This window comes from Acinonyx jubatus, chromosome D3 (assembly GCF_027475565.1).
Source record: "Acinonyx jubatus isolate Ajub_Pintada_27869175 chromosome D3, VMU_Ajub_asm_v1.0, whole genome shotgun sequence".
NCBI classification, from domain to species: Eukaryota; Metazoa; Chordata; class Mammalia; order Carnivora; family Felidae; genus Acinonyx; species Acinonyx jubatus.
The window spans coordinates 89,773,882-89,789,877 of record NC_069392.1 but is presented as its reverse complement, the minus strand read 5'-3'; positions in this window follow the sequence as shown (position 1 = coordinate 89,789,877).

The following is a 15,996-nucleotide window of genomic DNA, read 5'->3' as shown; positions in this document are numbered from 1 at the left end:
TGACCTGAGTGCCCACGGTGAAGCATGCGGAGAGGAGGTGCTCACTGGCTGTTTTCTTTCAGCATTTGGTGTGTGATCTACGTGTGTAATTTACGTGTGTGAAGCATATTTCTCCTTACTACTTGTACTCCAATCACAAGTTAGAATGAGAGCAAAAGAATATACATTTTCTACAGTAAAAATAAAATAGTGTAAATGTATTTAGTTTTATCGCATCCTTTTAAAGTTATATGTTTGCAGTAAACAGCACATCGGTGCAGTGATTGTACATATGTATGTGAATTCAATAAATGATTTGGGTAGGTACTCATTTTCTTGTATCTGATAGATATGCACCATCAGAAGTTTGGAAATCATAGCTTTGAAGTATCCTATTAATACCATCTCCATTCAGTAGAAAGGGAGCCAGGGCAGAAAAATATGCTTACTATTTGGACATAGTATACTATTCAGACTTGACTGGATAATAAGTCCTTAACTCTGACCATTAGATTCTATTTGGATTCAGTAGCTACTCCTTCAGAATGCAAAGCTGGGATCACAAGCTGAGTCAGCAATGGACCATTCACCTTAGCATGAATTATTCCAGTCACTTCTTCTCTATGAGCAGTCAGACACCATTGAAAATGAGAGTTAGGAGGAATGAAAGAAAAGGAATCCGAGTTACTGAGTTTGGATGATGGGAAATTAATCTGAAAGTACAGGTTTCATAGGACACCATCCTGGAAGAGCTCTCTTACAAGAAGGTGTGCATGGCACCAAATGAGAGAATTGAAGAAAGAGGAAAGATGGGAGCAAGAACTCTAAAGACCAAGTCTCCTCTCAACTTTCATTACTGTCCACGCTGTACTCACTCCTGCACCCCGTACCCCAGACCATCTCTGGCATCCCATTTTAAAATATTCTATTTCAGTTATCTCCGTAAACAATGAAATACTTGGCCTCCACCTTCCAGATGGATAGATGATTCTGGAAGTAGCACAGAGGTGCTATATCAGACTGAACATCCTGACTCTTAAGTTTGGAAATATGACTGCCCCCCCTCGTGGGATTTTTTGGAGCTTCTGATGAGTACACATCTTGAATCAGACAGCTCCAGGATATTAGAGCCGAAAAGACACTTTGAGAATGTGTAAAACTTCAGTTCACGGACATGGAGAACAGATCAGCAAGACTGCAGGGAGCAGGCCTGGGGAGGCCCTGGAACTGGGATTCCTATGTCATCCTTCCCTCTTAGCCAGAGTCTCACATGAGAGCCTGAGCTTCCCAAGCCTGTGTCCCCACAGAATCCTGTTCTGGGATTGTATGTGTTACTTGAGATAACCCATGTGCAAACACTTGCCCCCGTGCGCCACGCGTCATCATATTAGCCCCGAATACGTGCTTCCTCTGCTGCTCTTTGGCTCAGATCACGAGCTAATTGGGTCTAGTCCTGACCTGAAAAAAGAGGCGTAGGGTGTACAGGCCCGTGTGTGTTGATTGTAGAGTCTCACTGTAATGAGAGCAGACTCCGTTCTTTTCCTTAGAAGCAGGAATGGATCATCTTTAGTTTTCCCGCTTTTAAAGCTACAGATATTTAAAGACTTTGGAATAAGAGACAAATTTGTCCAAAGCTGGTCCTTTCAGCTGGGGCTCCCTTATAAGTGGCTGCGTTCACAAGGAGACAGAGCTGTTTACTGTGCGAGTAGAAAAAGTCAGCCCGCCAGGAATATGGTGGGCCCAGGGGCCCTTCCTGCCGTGGGGTCTCACGGGGCCCCTGCATCCAGGTGAGGCAGCTGCAGTCCACCCTCCAGGGCAGAATCAACTCCTACTGAAACAGATGCCCACCGCTTTAAAACATGGCCCACAACTTAGTCTGTTGTCGCGACGGGGTTGTATTTATTTTGGTCTGATTTCTTTCAACCTGGCTTGAGCAGTGCAGGTAGCTGTCCCCTGTTACCTTTGGTTGTGGGTTCTGCTCGGTGTTATTTTTAAATATAGGGCACCTTTTTTTCCCCCTTCTTATTTGAGACCACCAAGATTTGCTTGCTTTGTTTTCACTAAGGTGAAAGGTGTCATGTCGTGAAGGAGTGCCCGGTGATTTCACAGAAGACGTGGACTTGGAACCGGACGCCTGCGCTGGGCGTGTTTTCCACTGCCACCAGAGCCTCGTCACTATTTCCACACGCATTTCCTTGATTGGAGAATCCAAAGGTGTGTACCTGTTTATTGACTGTGTTTTTCCTTCCTCTATGTGTCATGTTATTTGCGTGTTTTTTAATTGGGTTTTTTCTCATTCTTGATTTGTAAGGAATTCTTAACGTGTAATGTTAACGTTGATGACATTTTAGCACGTAGTTATCCTGTTTGACTCTTACCTTTTACTTACATGTTTTTCCGGCACATAGAAGTTTAAAATTTTGGGGAGTCAAATATCTTTACCTTTTAGCATATGTTTTTACCGTTAACAGCAACCACGGATGCATATTTATCTAAATATTTGTTTCCTTGTTGTATACGCTGTCCTTTATTTTTCATTGCTTCTTTCCCAGTTTATTTCTGATTATTCTTTTGTTTTAAGGTTTATTTTTGAGAGACAGAGGCAGAGTGTAAGCGGGGGAGGGGCAGAGAGGGAGGGAGACACAGAATCCCAAGCAGGTTGCAGGCTCCGAGCCGAGCCGTCAGCAGGCTCCGAGCCGAGCCGTCAGCACGAAGCCCGATGTATCTTATTGTATTTTTAATCACAATAGTGCAGACATAGGTTAACTGAAGGTTTGGGGCTTCTGTGTAGCTTCTGTTTCTCCCTTTCCCAACCCCATCCTTACCCATCAGAAGAAGTATTTCAGAATTGCTTTTCTTTTCCTTTGTTTTTGAGGGGGAGGGGGGCAGAGGGAGAGAGAGACAGAGAATCCCAAGCAGGCTCTGTGCTCAGCTAGGACCTGGATGTGGGGCTCGATCCCACGACCCTGGGATCATGATCTGAGCCAAAATCAAGAGTCGGGCGCTCAACTGACTGAGCCGCCCAGGTACCCTAATATTTTGAATTACTTTAGTGGATTTCTTTTCCTGCCAATTTTCTTGGGTGTTACTGAACATTATTTCTTCAAAACTTTAGAATTATTTTAACCAAAAAAGTCCCTTTAAAATATTATTGAAGTTTTTTAAATTTAAAAAGTAATTTTGAGATCATTAATTTGTTTGTAATACTCTTTCTTTTCCTGAAATGTCTTCCCATTTATTAAATTTTTCCTGTTCAGTGAATTTTTGGAGTTCCCTGACCCCATCAAGGTCCTCGTTAATAATTCTTTTTCTTTTTAAGTGTATTTATTTTGAGAGAGAGAGAGTATGAGGTGGGGGCAGAGAAAGGAGAGAGAGAATCCCAAGCAGGCTCCACACCGTCAACACAGAGCCCAGCACGGGGCTTGAACCCACAAACTGTGAGATCATGACCGGAGCCGAAATCAAGAGTCCAGTGTTTAATGGACCGAGCCACCCAGGTGCCCCTGATAATTCTTCAGTGTATCCCTGAGAGGTGTGTGTGTGTGCGTATGTGCACGCATGCACGCGTTACTCAAATTGCAAAAATCCACCCCTACCCACAGAGCTTTGCTATTTTAATAATATGTTTCTTTTCCGTGTGTTTTAAGTAACCAAATGCGTTTCTTCAAGTCATTTCTCTCACAGTCACTCACTTTAGCTGATACAGAGTGAAGGATAATAATAGCACAGCCCTGAGGCCGACACCGTTTCCAGGCTACCACCTTTTCCGCGGCATCGCTCGTCCTTGATTACAGTTGCAATGAGATAACTCCTTGGTGTTGGCATCCAGAATGCAGAATCTTGAGCAACGCTTTGTTTCCAATGTGTCAGAATCCTACAGACAGGATTCCTTCAAATCATTGTGGTCCAGTAATTTCACGATGGGATGGTGTCTTCACGACGTAACCAGAAAAGTAGGAGAGGTGTGGGCACATGGGCTCCCATGAGGGCATGACAGTCCGTAGTTGCTCCTGGCCTCCCGTCTCGCTCTCCCTGCAACACCGGTGCACAGACGCACCCACCCACAGGTGGTACACACTCGCTACTCTCAGCCGCCTTCCTTTATCTTTGAATCGAGCCTGCACACCTCTCCTCCTGGTGGAGTCTTCCCCACCCTGCGTGACTGGTTTCTGCCTCCCATGTGCCCTAGCGTTCTGTCTTCTTGTTCTTTACGTGCAGGTCACAGTAGCAATCGTGGGATGATTCGTGTAGTTGTGTTTCGTATTTAACGTTCTGTAAGGAATGAAGTCGTGTCTTGGTTACTGCTGCACTTTCTGCCCCGAATAGCACGAGCAAATGTTCACTGAATGTTTGTTAAATGAAAAGAAAGTGAAATGTTGGAATCACCTAAATGCCCAACCGTTACAGTACAGTCAGGAATACTTTCCTATCGTTTACATTTTTGTTTTCATAGTTTTTTAGTGCCGAGGGAAATTGCCTCTTCTGATAGCATTAGTTTTGAGAAAACCAAAACCAAAACATGGAAGTTGCTGGAAAGAAATACACCAAAATGTTCACAGTGGTTATTGCTAAAGTGGAGAACTATGTTCTTGTATGTTTACTTTAAAATAGGCATGTATTAGTTTTATAGCCAGAAAAATATAGTTTTTGTTTCGTTTTTAAATTGATTTAAGCCCAAGTTACGGAAAAAGTACCTCTGAGGCATAGGGAAGTTGCAAGTAAAACCGGGTTTAAAAACAGAGATTTCAGTAAAATACTTTCAAGTTTTATTTCTTTTGAGGGAGAGACAGATCACTCATCTAAGAGCAAGCATGAGTGGGGGAGGGGCAGAGAGAGAGAGAGAGAGAGAGAGAGAGAGAGAGAGAATCTCAAGCAGGCTCTGCTATCTCAGAGCCCAACATGGGGCTCGATCCTACAACCCTGGGATCGTGACCTGAGCCGAAATCAAGAGTCAGATGCTTAACTGACTGAGCCACCCCGGCGCCCTTCAATAAAACAGTATTTTAAATGCTCCATTTGAAGAGAAGCCTCATCAGGAGAATGGGTAGTAGCTAGATGGAGCGGTACCTTCCCAAAGGACCACCGTCTGACAGAGAACAGAATAAAGCACAGCGACACATTCGCAACAGATAAAGCCTGCAAGAAAACATATAGTGCTATTGATAAAATGAAATCAGTGTATAATAGCAATCCTACAAATGTTTAAGATATGTAAAAATGTGATTAATTGTTTAGGATACATACATGTATTGTAAAGGTACTAAGAAACACATAGTGTGACATGTGATACGAAACTCACAAGAATGGTTTCCTTTGTTGAGAGAGGGGTTTGTGGCTGAGGAGAGAGAAAGGGGGGGTTTGATTTTTTTAACCAAGTGGTGGATATGGGTGTTACTACAAAATTGTACTTTTGTGTACGTTGTAATATTTTACAGTGTCCTGAAATTTCATAACATGTTTTGAAATAAAAGTAAAACTGAAAGGAATCTGCCGCTAACTCTTTCATAAACAAAGATTCTTTTGTGAATAGGGGCAGCATGCTTTCTGTGGTCTGTAAACTCAGATTCTCTTTCACTCTCCCTCCTTCCTTCCTGCCCAGTCTCTCTCTTTCTCTTTCTGTCTCTCTGTCTCTCTCTCTTGCTCTCTCTGTCTCTCTCTCTCTCTCTCTTTTTTTTTTTTTTTGGCTGTCTTTTATTTTTATTTTTATTTTTTTAATTTTTTTTTAACGTTTTTTATTTATTTTTGAGACAGAGACAGAGCATGAACGGGGGAGGGGCAGAGAGAGAGGGAGACACAGAATCGGAAGCAGGCTCCAGGCTCTGAGCCGTCAGCCCAGAGCCCGACGCGGGGCTCGAACCCACGGACCGTGAGATCCTGACCTGAGCTGAAGTCGGACGCCTAACCGACTGAGCCACCCAGGCACCCCTTGGCTGTCTTTTAAAGTAGCGTATTCTTTTTAACAGCACTGTTTTTACTAGGAAAGTTAGAAATACCATGAAAACCACCAGATAGCTATTATTTGGTCACTGGTATTGCAGATCTGCCTGGTCTGATTATAAGAACTTTTAGGAGTTGTCTAGTGCTTTAAGTTACTAGTAATTTAGATTTCATTTATGTAGATTTCTAACTTGGCATGTACTCCTAGTAAAGCAAACAAGAAAAAGAAATATGCTTCTCTCGCTCTGTTGGATTATGATTGATCTCATTTTTCAGGATCAGCTATTCAAGGAAAGAGCTGGACGGCCCTGGCTTACAAATTTCTAATAACTTGAACTGTGTCTGCGAGAGTCTTAATTGTATGAAAGGGGAGGAGGCTCTCCTCGGAGCATGACCGTGCAGTTTAGAAGTGCTCCAAGGAGAACAGAGTGCAGTGCCTTCCCTCTGGTTCCATAACGTGAAGGAGAGAGGAGGCAGAGCTACTCTTCAGGTGATGGAGTGGTGTCCATTCTTGAAAATAGAGGATTAGCTTTGCAGTGCAATAGGTCAGAGTTTTCATTTTGCAAAGTGCGATTCCATTATAGCCTTCTCATCTCCCACGAGCTCTGGGATTAGTGTTTGTTATGCTAGGAGAATATAATAATTGCTTAAGTATAGGAAAAATACGTTTGACAAACATCCATGCTAGAGAAACAGGAAAGATGGGATCCTTGACCCAGTGCGGAACTGCAGCTGGTCACTTAAGCCCCTTGCTTGTCTGCTGATCCGCTGATTATCTTCTCACCTAATTTTAGCCCAAAGGTTCAGCTTCCACCCCCTCCTGTTTTATCATTTCTCTTTCTCCTGTTGACCTACCTGTGAAGATACCAAGTAGAAGCAAAATTGCTGAAAGGCAGAGCAGAAGAAGAATGATCCTGGGTCATTTGCTGAGGAGGTCGAGACCCTGACAGCTAAGGGTTAACTGCAGCTGAGGTGCCACAGGCCACGGAGAGCACGTGGGCACGCTCACGTGCACACACACGTGCAGCACTCACACTCATTCGCGCACACTCAGGCGTACACTCACGGGCATACGCACAGAAGCACACTCACCCCGGCACACACGGCCCTCCCCTGCCCAGCACAGCCTCCCACCGATGCCGCCGCAGGAGTCTGGAGCACACGAGATGGCTCTACAACCACGTCCCTCAGCTGAGAACTGACCCACTTTCACCAGGTTGACAGAGGTGAGGAGATGAGCCGCGGAAGTGGTCCAGACAGAAAACCTGTGACCAGAACAAGATCCTCCTGACCCAGGTTCCCGGACGGCGTGCCTCCGTGGCCAGGATGGACCCGGCCCTCGTTTACTTCACCTCACCTTAACCAGGAACCTGGACCCACACACGCCCAGCGAACTGGCGCCATGTGGCTGATTGGGACATTTCAGCTCTCCTGAAAATTGGTGTTGATCGCTTCAGAAGACACCTGCAGGCAACGATTCGTCGTGACGAATAAGATGGTCAGAATGATTGGGCTCCCCAGCACACAGATGCATTCCACACCGTGCCTGAGCTGGCTCTTGGATTCAAAGGTCAAATTAAAACTGGTCATCTGGGAGTGTGGCTTACGTGCCCATGTTTACAACCTCAACTCTTGTCATGTGTCTGCAGAGTCCCCAACAACAAATCAATATCCTGTAGTCTGGGAGGAAAGCAAGAACAAACGATGCTTCAGGAACTGGGGCTAAGTTGCGAATGCCCAGAACACAGTTCGTATACCCAAAACGCGTTACGGCCACAAACTGCTGTGGCACAAATTTGGACTATTTTAAGTTTCTTAAAGTCTCGTTTGCAAGTAGCAAAAGATCCTTATTGTGAAAGATAACTTGGTTCTCTTGTTTATATTCAAGAACCAGCGCAGATTAAAGTGATCTTTTAAAAGGGCTTGAATAGGAGAATAAATCAGTATTGGTGTCCCGTTTGTCTTATTTCAATAATAGTCACTATGGAAACGAATCACTGGCCTATTTCTTTTCATACCTCCAAGTAAACAATAAGGTTTCCTTCCACTTTTCCGTGTATCCTGTTTCCTTTGGAAGAGGGATCTCTGGTATAGAGTGTCTCCAAAGCACTTCTTATTGAAATCTATGGTTCTTCCCTGCATGATTATTTCATTTGTTTTAAACACTCTCAGCCTCGCTGTGGAATTCTGTGAAAGCCACAGGTGGTGATGCAAAGCGCCCAGTGCCATCCTTCCGAAGACCGGGCTCACGCGCCTTTGCACAGAGCTGGAGAACCCAGTTGCTGCCGGATGCAGCCGAGGGCCAGAGGACGCTCAGACACGTGACGAAGTGCCCAGCGCAAACAGCCAATGGACTTTCCCTTTCATTTCTCCTTGTTCCACACCAGTTCACGATTACAGACCAATGGGAATGTCTCCCAGGAGCACTTGCCATGCTAGGCTGCTGATTCGAGAAAGAACAAGTGAAATACTAGCGTGTGTTTCCTCCCTTCCTGTCCTCAACCCACATCCGAAATCCATTTTATATCTGGCTGAAGCCAGAAGTTCTAAATATAGAGGGTGTGCCCTCCCCGGCACTCCCCAGTCTTTCTGCGGGGCTGTCTGTGAATCCACAGCCCATGTTCGCAGGGGCCCCATTAACCCAGCAAGTGTGGCCCCTTGGCGTTGGCCCACAACCCCCCATCTCCAAGGACACACTCCTGCTAGCATATCAAAAGGAAGCACACTGTGTGTAACTCTATTTATTGCTTGCTATTTTTATGACCTGTGAAGGTCTTCTCTTCACTTGTTTACTGCGTGACATGGAAAATTACAGATATATGTAGATATATATTTTTAAAGGCATACACACAAAAAAAGACATAAAAGACAAAAGCCCCATACAGCGGCAGTGCCCTCCAGCAGAGGAAGAGAAGATACTTTAGCGGTGTTCTGTATTAACAAACATATTACAGAAACAGAGTAAAACGGCCATAGTGCTTAATTGTTTTGTCTGACAAATCTATTTTTAAAAACGGAAAGAGGTCAGACCTAGGATGTCAGTGCCTGAAATGTGCCACAGGCATCTTGGGAGAACTCTCTGAGATTTCACTACAAATGTTACTACCTTTATGCCCTTAAAGAGCTGTGATTTTCCAAATGGCCGTGTCAAGATGATAACAAAGTAATTGCTTGGAAAGGGGGGGGGGGGGGAACTTAATCAGCCTGAGAACCTGGCAGATTGTTGCAAGTGTGGCTCCTACTGTCTACATGTTCCTTTGCGCAGGCCCTTTGCGGTGTGGCCTGGCAGCTCTTCCCACTGAGAGGCAGAGTCGGTTTCATCACCCTTCAAATCTGGGCTGGCCCCGTGACTCTCTCCAACCATCGAATGTGGCAAAGTGAGAATGTGCTTTTTTTGGCCACCGTCACAAGAACAAGCCTGGGAAGTGTCCTGCAGGATGAGGGAGCACAGAAGAACCGAGGCATCCCAGCTGACTCACAGCTGACTGCATAGATGTGAGGGCACCAGCCCAGCCCAAACTGCTGACTCATAAAATCATAACTAAATAGGTGGCTCCTATTTTAAACTACTAAGTTTTGGAGGAGTTTGTTACACAGCAATAGCTTAGCTGATATACCTTTTCTTTCTCCTCTTTACCAACACCCCCATCCCCCCCAGAAAGGCTTATCGCTATGCAGAAAGCCCTTGTCAGAGAATCGGAAGATGTAGGTGCTACTCCTGACTCAGAATAATTTAGCTGTATGACTCTGAACTTGCCCTGTACCTTTCTGAGCATCAGTTTCCTTGTCTGGATGTTTACATCCAAGATGTTTCTGGCTGGAGCATCCGTACAAAGGAAACTGCCAGGCAGCTTGGACTTTTCCACACGCTGGTGTGAATGTCTTTAGGAGGTGTGCATAACAAATCTCATTACAAATGTGTCTTTTGATCAGTGGTCCCACTTCTTTGCCATTCTGCCATGGAAGTAAACACCGAATACACTGGCAGTTATGCTCAAGGATGTCTAGTGCAGGATTATTTGTATGGCAGACGTCAAAAAATAGCCTGAATGGCTATCAAGGAAAATGAACAAATAGTGCTATATTCATACTGTAAAATATCATGCAGCTATTTAAAGAATTCTCCAGAAGAACTTTCATGATAATTTTTTTTAAGTGAAAGAAGTGAGGTTCGGGGTACAGTACCATTTTTGTAAACAAAACAAAACACTTATATGGGTGTGCAGTTTCATATGCTTATTTGGCCACTAAGAAGTTCGGGAGGACACAGAACATGCTGATTTCCTGGGCTGGAGACAGATTTCTAACAGCAAAAAATGTGCAAACAGCCTCTGTGTTTTTAGGTGGAGGGGTTGGATTAATTTAATGATGGCACTTCCATATGGTGAAATAATCCTCAGCTGTTAAAAGTGATGATACGTATTACATGAAAACAATTACATACATCTAAAATAATGGTATTAGTGAATATGAAACAACATTAAAGGAAATAAAAATGCATGATCCCATGTATTTAGAAAATCTTCGGGATAAAGACACACCAAATATCCATGGTAATTTTTAATGATCATGAGCTTATAAGTGGCTTACCCTTATTTTCATGGATCTATGTTTTCTAATTTTGCTAAAATAACATGTATAAAAGGGGAAGGAATGGGGCACAGGCAGAAACGTTTAGCGATTCAAAGGTGTTGAGTAAAAGAAGCAGAACCAAAGGGGACTGGATCCTTCATAAACGCAACCACATCCCTAAACAACAAGGAGGTGAGCATACTTTGAGTTGGAAATCACAGTCTGTGAAAGACAGCTTGAGATATTTAGCCCAGTGGGCTGAGCAACCGGCCGTCTAGAATGTTTTTGGCTCACACAATATGATTAGAGTGGATGAGATAATTAATATTTATAAAGCACTTTCATATCCTGCAGAAGAAGCTGTTGTGTAAGATAATACTGTCTTCCTGAACTCAGTCCTTGTGTCTTTCTTCAAATGGGCCCAGGGCCACCTCTTCTGATTCCCCCTTGAAAGATCACCAGCTTATCTCCTAGTCAGCATGCTTTTTGGTTTTCTTAGACAAGAAAACCTGATTGGAGAAAGAGGTTACATTCCTCTTCACCGTAAATTATATACATCCAAACCAGAAACTCTTTTGCCTCTGGAGACTATGTTTGTACTTGGGCAGATGCTGTTCATCAAAGTATTAGCCTTGAACAAACTCCTTCTCTGCCAAGTTTAAAAGACCCCGGACACGACAGGAACTTCTAATGAAGACAGATGATTCCTCATAGATTTAGACTGAAGGCAGCTTGGATTAGGTGTGCGCCACGCAGACTGGAAGGGGATGGGTTGTTTCTGGGGTGCGGCTTCTCCCCCACGGCTACCGCCAGCCACCAAGCCACTCTCACCCCAAGTCTGGAATTCACACAAACAACTAGTCTCTGGATGGGAAACTCACTGACATTCCGCCTAAGTCCATCGCCAGGCAACTTATGAGGAAACGGAGCATTCTGAGAGTGCCTGGCCCCTGGTGAACTTGCCCTTCCCTGCGGACAGCCGTCTTGCCCCTTCCTTCGCCTTTGGCGGGTTCTGTAAGGGCTTGTGAGTGATACGGGTCCCTCCGTCCCACTCAGGGCGTTATCATCACTTTGGCTTTTGCTCTGGGAGAAGCAGCCGCCATTACTTCTTCCACCCAGTCCCGTCGCAGTCGTAGCACACTGACCAAAAGCATTCCAACCACAGAATATGTCACTTCAGGACAGAAAGCCGCTGGATGCAAAGTTTGGCAACTTGTTTCCATCCTTGCTACGTTGGGTGACTGAATAGTAACAGGCTGTGCAGATTTCTCCACAGGCCCCTGAGTCCCACACATTCCTTTCTCGGGAGTCACTGTGTGTGATTCCTTGGAAGAAAAAGTGGACATTTGAGTCGCTTCCTTTTCCCTCCTGCTAAAACTTGCTTCTCAGTCCCTCACTCTTACTCACTCAGTCACTGGTCCTGGCTCTCCTGCTTTCATATTTTAAACACACATTTTATCAGCGTGAGCGGCGGGACACCGTGACTCTTTGCACCACAGGAATGAATTCTTGTCATGAGAGTGAAGCCTCAAACATCACTCTTTAAAAGTGTACTCTGTAAAAGCAGTTGTTGTTTGGGGGATGGTTTGTGGCCAGGAGTTTAAAAATTTCCCCCAGAAACGACATTCCAGAAACAATGAAAACCACCCCAGAGTTGGGCAGTGTTACCTTTATTTAACTGCAAGTACTCACAGTTCTGCAACTGTGAATGTTCCCTTTTTCTGGGTGTAAAATGTCTGGGTCCATGGAAAAGTTAGTCCTGGGCTGCGTCGGGACAGGATGTTTGTTGTTAGAAGCAGCATCTTTCCTGCCGGTGGGCCGGTTGCATAACTGGCAGTTCCCAACACTGCTCGTGCTGTAGTCTGTATAAAACAGTTACCAAATTAGAAAAAATAACCCTTATGAAATATGCTGTGTGCTGAATCACATCTAGATATTAGCTGAGTGAGTAAAAGTACACTTCCTAAGAAGTCAGACTCTTAGGGGCACCTGGGTGGCTCAGTCAGTTGAGCGTCCAACTTCGGCTCAGGTCATGATCTGCCAGCTCCTGAGTTCAAGCCCCACGTCGGGCTCTGTGCTGACAGCTCGGAGCCTGGAGCCTGCTTTGGATTCTGTGCCTCCCTCTCTCTCTGTCCCTCTCCTACTTGTGCTCTGTCCCTCTCTCCTTCACAAATAAACATTAAAAAAAATTTTTTTTAAGGGAAGTCAAACTCTTAGCACGAGTGAGAAAATGATCGTCAACATCATTAACTAAAAACTCCGTGCCTGGTGCCCTGACAGCTGATTGGGTGCAGCTGCCCGTAGGGTTGCACTTGGCCCGCCTACGTGTCAGATACACTAAGCCCGAGGTCAGCTTAGAAACCAACAACACGACGTCTGTTTGGAGGCACTTGCTGACCAGCATTTAAATTTGAAGAACAGAAACCCGTCATTCAGAGCTCCTCCTAGGTCAGACTGGAAGACACCGTGTTTCTTGACGTGGGGAGTGTCCAGCGTGTCCTGGCCCTTTGTTCACGAAACCTCTTTGGAGGACCTCCGGGTGCCTGTGAGCGGTGTGGATGGGAGTGAAGAAAGAGCAGAGAAATCCCCAGCTCTGGAGGTTGGCAACCAGAGGAGGAGGAAGACGTGTGCCAGTGCGGACGGCGACACGGTCACCGCCCGGGATGCGCGCGGTGCGCTGTGAAGGAAAGTTCAGAAAGCCGTGGGCCGGCATGACAAGTGGGCCTCAGACCCCCGGGGCAGCGGACCTAGTGGGCCCGGGTCAGCGACACGACAGCTGAGAGCCGACGTGGGAGCCGGGAACCCCTTTGGCCACACCTGTGCTTTCTGTCTGCCCGCCCTTTCCTGCCGGAGGTCACGCTGGCCCGGTTGACGCTTGTCACCAAGCACCATCTCCCATGGAGTAAACCCATGGGCCGGGGCACCCACCCGGGTGTGGTCCCAGGGTGGCAGCCAATGAGTCGGCTCGGAAGGGAGAGGTAAGATAGCCCGTGTGCATTTCGCCCCACGCGCGGCCACGCTGCCTCTGGCTCCCTGCGCGGGAATTCGTTTGCCGAGGGAAACACCCCTGCGGGCCGCCGACGTCCACGTGAGCCCGCTCGGCTGGGATGGCAGCACCGCCCAAGGGGCTTGTGCTGTGTTCTGAGGAAACGGGATTCGGGGCTCACTGTCTCCCCGCTCTCGATTTATTTTTTATTTTCTCGAACCTGTTTCCACCAAGCTGCTAACGAACAGGTGTATTCCAGGCGGCGTCTGCAGGTGTCGCTTGAGGTGAGCGAGCAACTTGCGCGTGTCTGTGTCCCGCGCTGGGACTCCGAAAGCTCACGTCATCGGCGTGGTGCGTGGGTCACCCCAGCTTCTGCCGCGAGACCCCCGTTTGTCAGCCGGTGTCTGTGAGACGTTTGAGAGGCCTCTTCACACCCTCTCAAAGATTGCACGTTGAAAGCGGACGTTTCTTTGCGCTGAAAACGAGTCCGCGTTGTTGCATCATCCTAGGACGAATTCGGACCTATACGAGAGAGACAAACATGCGACACTGAAGTTTGGCTTTTTACAGCCAAACCTGTTCTCCCCGCCTCCTGTGTGGCCTCCTCTGTCTTCTGCCACCTCTCCGTTGGTGTTGAATCCGGATTTCTTTAAAGTAGGCGTCAGTACTTTGCCAGAAGCCCTCCGGCAACAAGACGACCATCAATGAAATGGCAATGGAATCCCTAGATTCGCCGCGTTTCTTTCTTGCCTTCGCTCTCCTGAGGGCTGTCCTTGGTGACAGGTGTTTGGAATTCAGTTCATCTCTTTCGTCGAAAACACAAGAGCGTTCGCTTCCTCCGCCAGGCCTTTGTGAAAGGTGTGAGCGGAAACGCGGGTCACGTACCCCTGAGCAGCTTCCAGAAGAACCAGCGCCCGAGTGGGAGCGAGTGGGAGCGGGAGGACCCCCTTTGCAGGGAGGGCCTGGAGGGCGGGGCTTCCTGAGGAGGGCGGGGCTTCCGGCGGGGGGGGGCGGGGGGGGCGGGGGGCGGGAAGGGTAGGCCTCTTCTCACCAGTCCCAGTCCCGTGGTGGGACTTCCAGGAGAGACGAGAGAGACGTGGTGCGCGGCTGGCGCCGAGGAGCCGAGAGGCGAGTGTTGGGCGTGTGTGTGCAGACGGACACACGCACCCGGGGCAGGGAGAGCGAGGTGCCGTCCCGGGCGGGGGGGGGGCGTCGGCGCCACGGAGGATTCACCGGCCTCTGCTCACGCCGCCCGGAGCTGGAGCGGGAGGAGGGAAGCGGGCAGAGACGGGACCCCAGGGCCAGACGGAAGCTCCCGAGGCACTGCCTGTTCTCCGCAGACTGCCGCCTCCCTCCTCCGCTGCCGCCGTCCAAGCCCCCCCCCCCGGCCACGTGGCTCCTCCAGACCCCGACCGTGACACCGTCCCACCCGCCTCTCCCTGCACGCGACCTCCCGTGGGTGCCGGCAGAAAAGGCCGGCTCTGAGATTTCCGTTCTCCCGGACGTCCGGCCTGCTGCTCGGCGCCCCCCCCCGCCCCCACTCTCCTTCCACACCCACCCCCCATCCCTTAGTTGAGGGGCGCCCAGGAGAGCACAGCAGGCTTGCAGAGGACGGGCCTGGTGGCGCCGTGGGTGCCAGCGGCCGAGCTGAGAGGGTTGCAGTCCCGCTCTGGGGTGTGGGGAAGGCAACGCGGCGGACGGGCGCTTTCCATTTCCCATCGTGAAGACCGCAGACGCTTCCTTCGGCGTCAATACCAGACCGCTCGGAATTCAGGGAGGTGAAACGGGCCGACGCAACGAGGACGGCGCTAGGCTGCCCTTCTGGGCCGCATAATAGTCCCGCTCTTCAAATGCCAGGATGCCAGCGCTCTGTCCGCACCCAGCAGCTCTCATCGGAGAACACCACCGACCGCTCCGGGCGCGGTGGAGCCGACCTGGTTCCACTAGGCCCTTCCTGCTTTGTCCGGGACCCGCCAACATGGCCATTCGGAATTCTCTTCCTGGGGACCGGACGTTTCCCCGAATACCCTTCTTGGGGAGTTTGCTTCTGGTATCTTCCTGTCAAAAACTCAGGAACTAGATTGTCCACGGACTTCAGTCCCTCGGATGCGGGTCCACTGTGCCCGAAGAAAGGACAGGCTTCCGCTCGGGGTAAATGACAAAGGCTGTGATCGGACACCGCCGCCCCTCGTCCCCCTGCTGGGCTGCTGGTGTAACGCCACCGATGCTGCCGGCCGTGTGCACACACCCGCGCGGGCGAGACACCCCTCGAGTTTTCCGAGGATATCTCTGAGCAGACGTGGTGCCGGCGGCCGACAAAAGAGGGCGTCTTGTGGAAGGCCCTGGAGAGCTGTACAAATAGCAACCGGTGAGCACCAGGTTAGATGAAAGCTAATTAAAAATGACGTATTAAACACGGTGCTGCCGGCTGGCCAGTGCCCGTGTGTCACGTCTGCTTCCCCAGGGATATGATCCCAGTGCCCCTTCTCTGCTGAGTCATCGGTTGGTTACCTGCGCCCCAC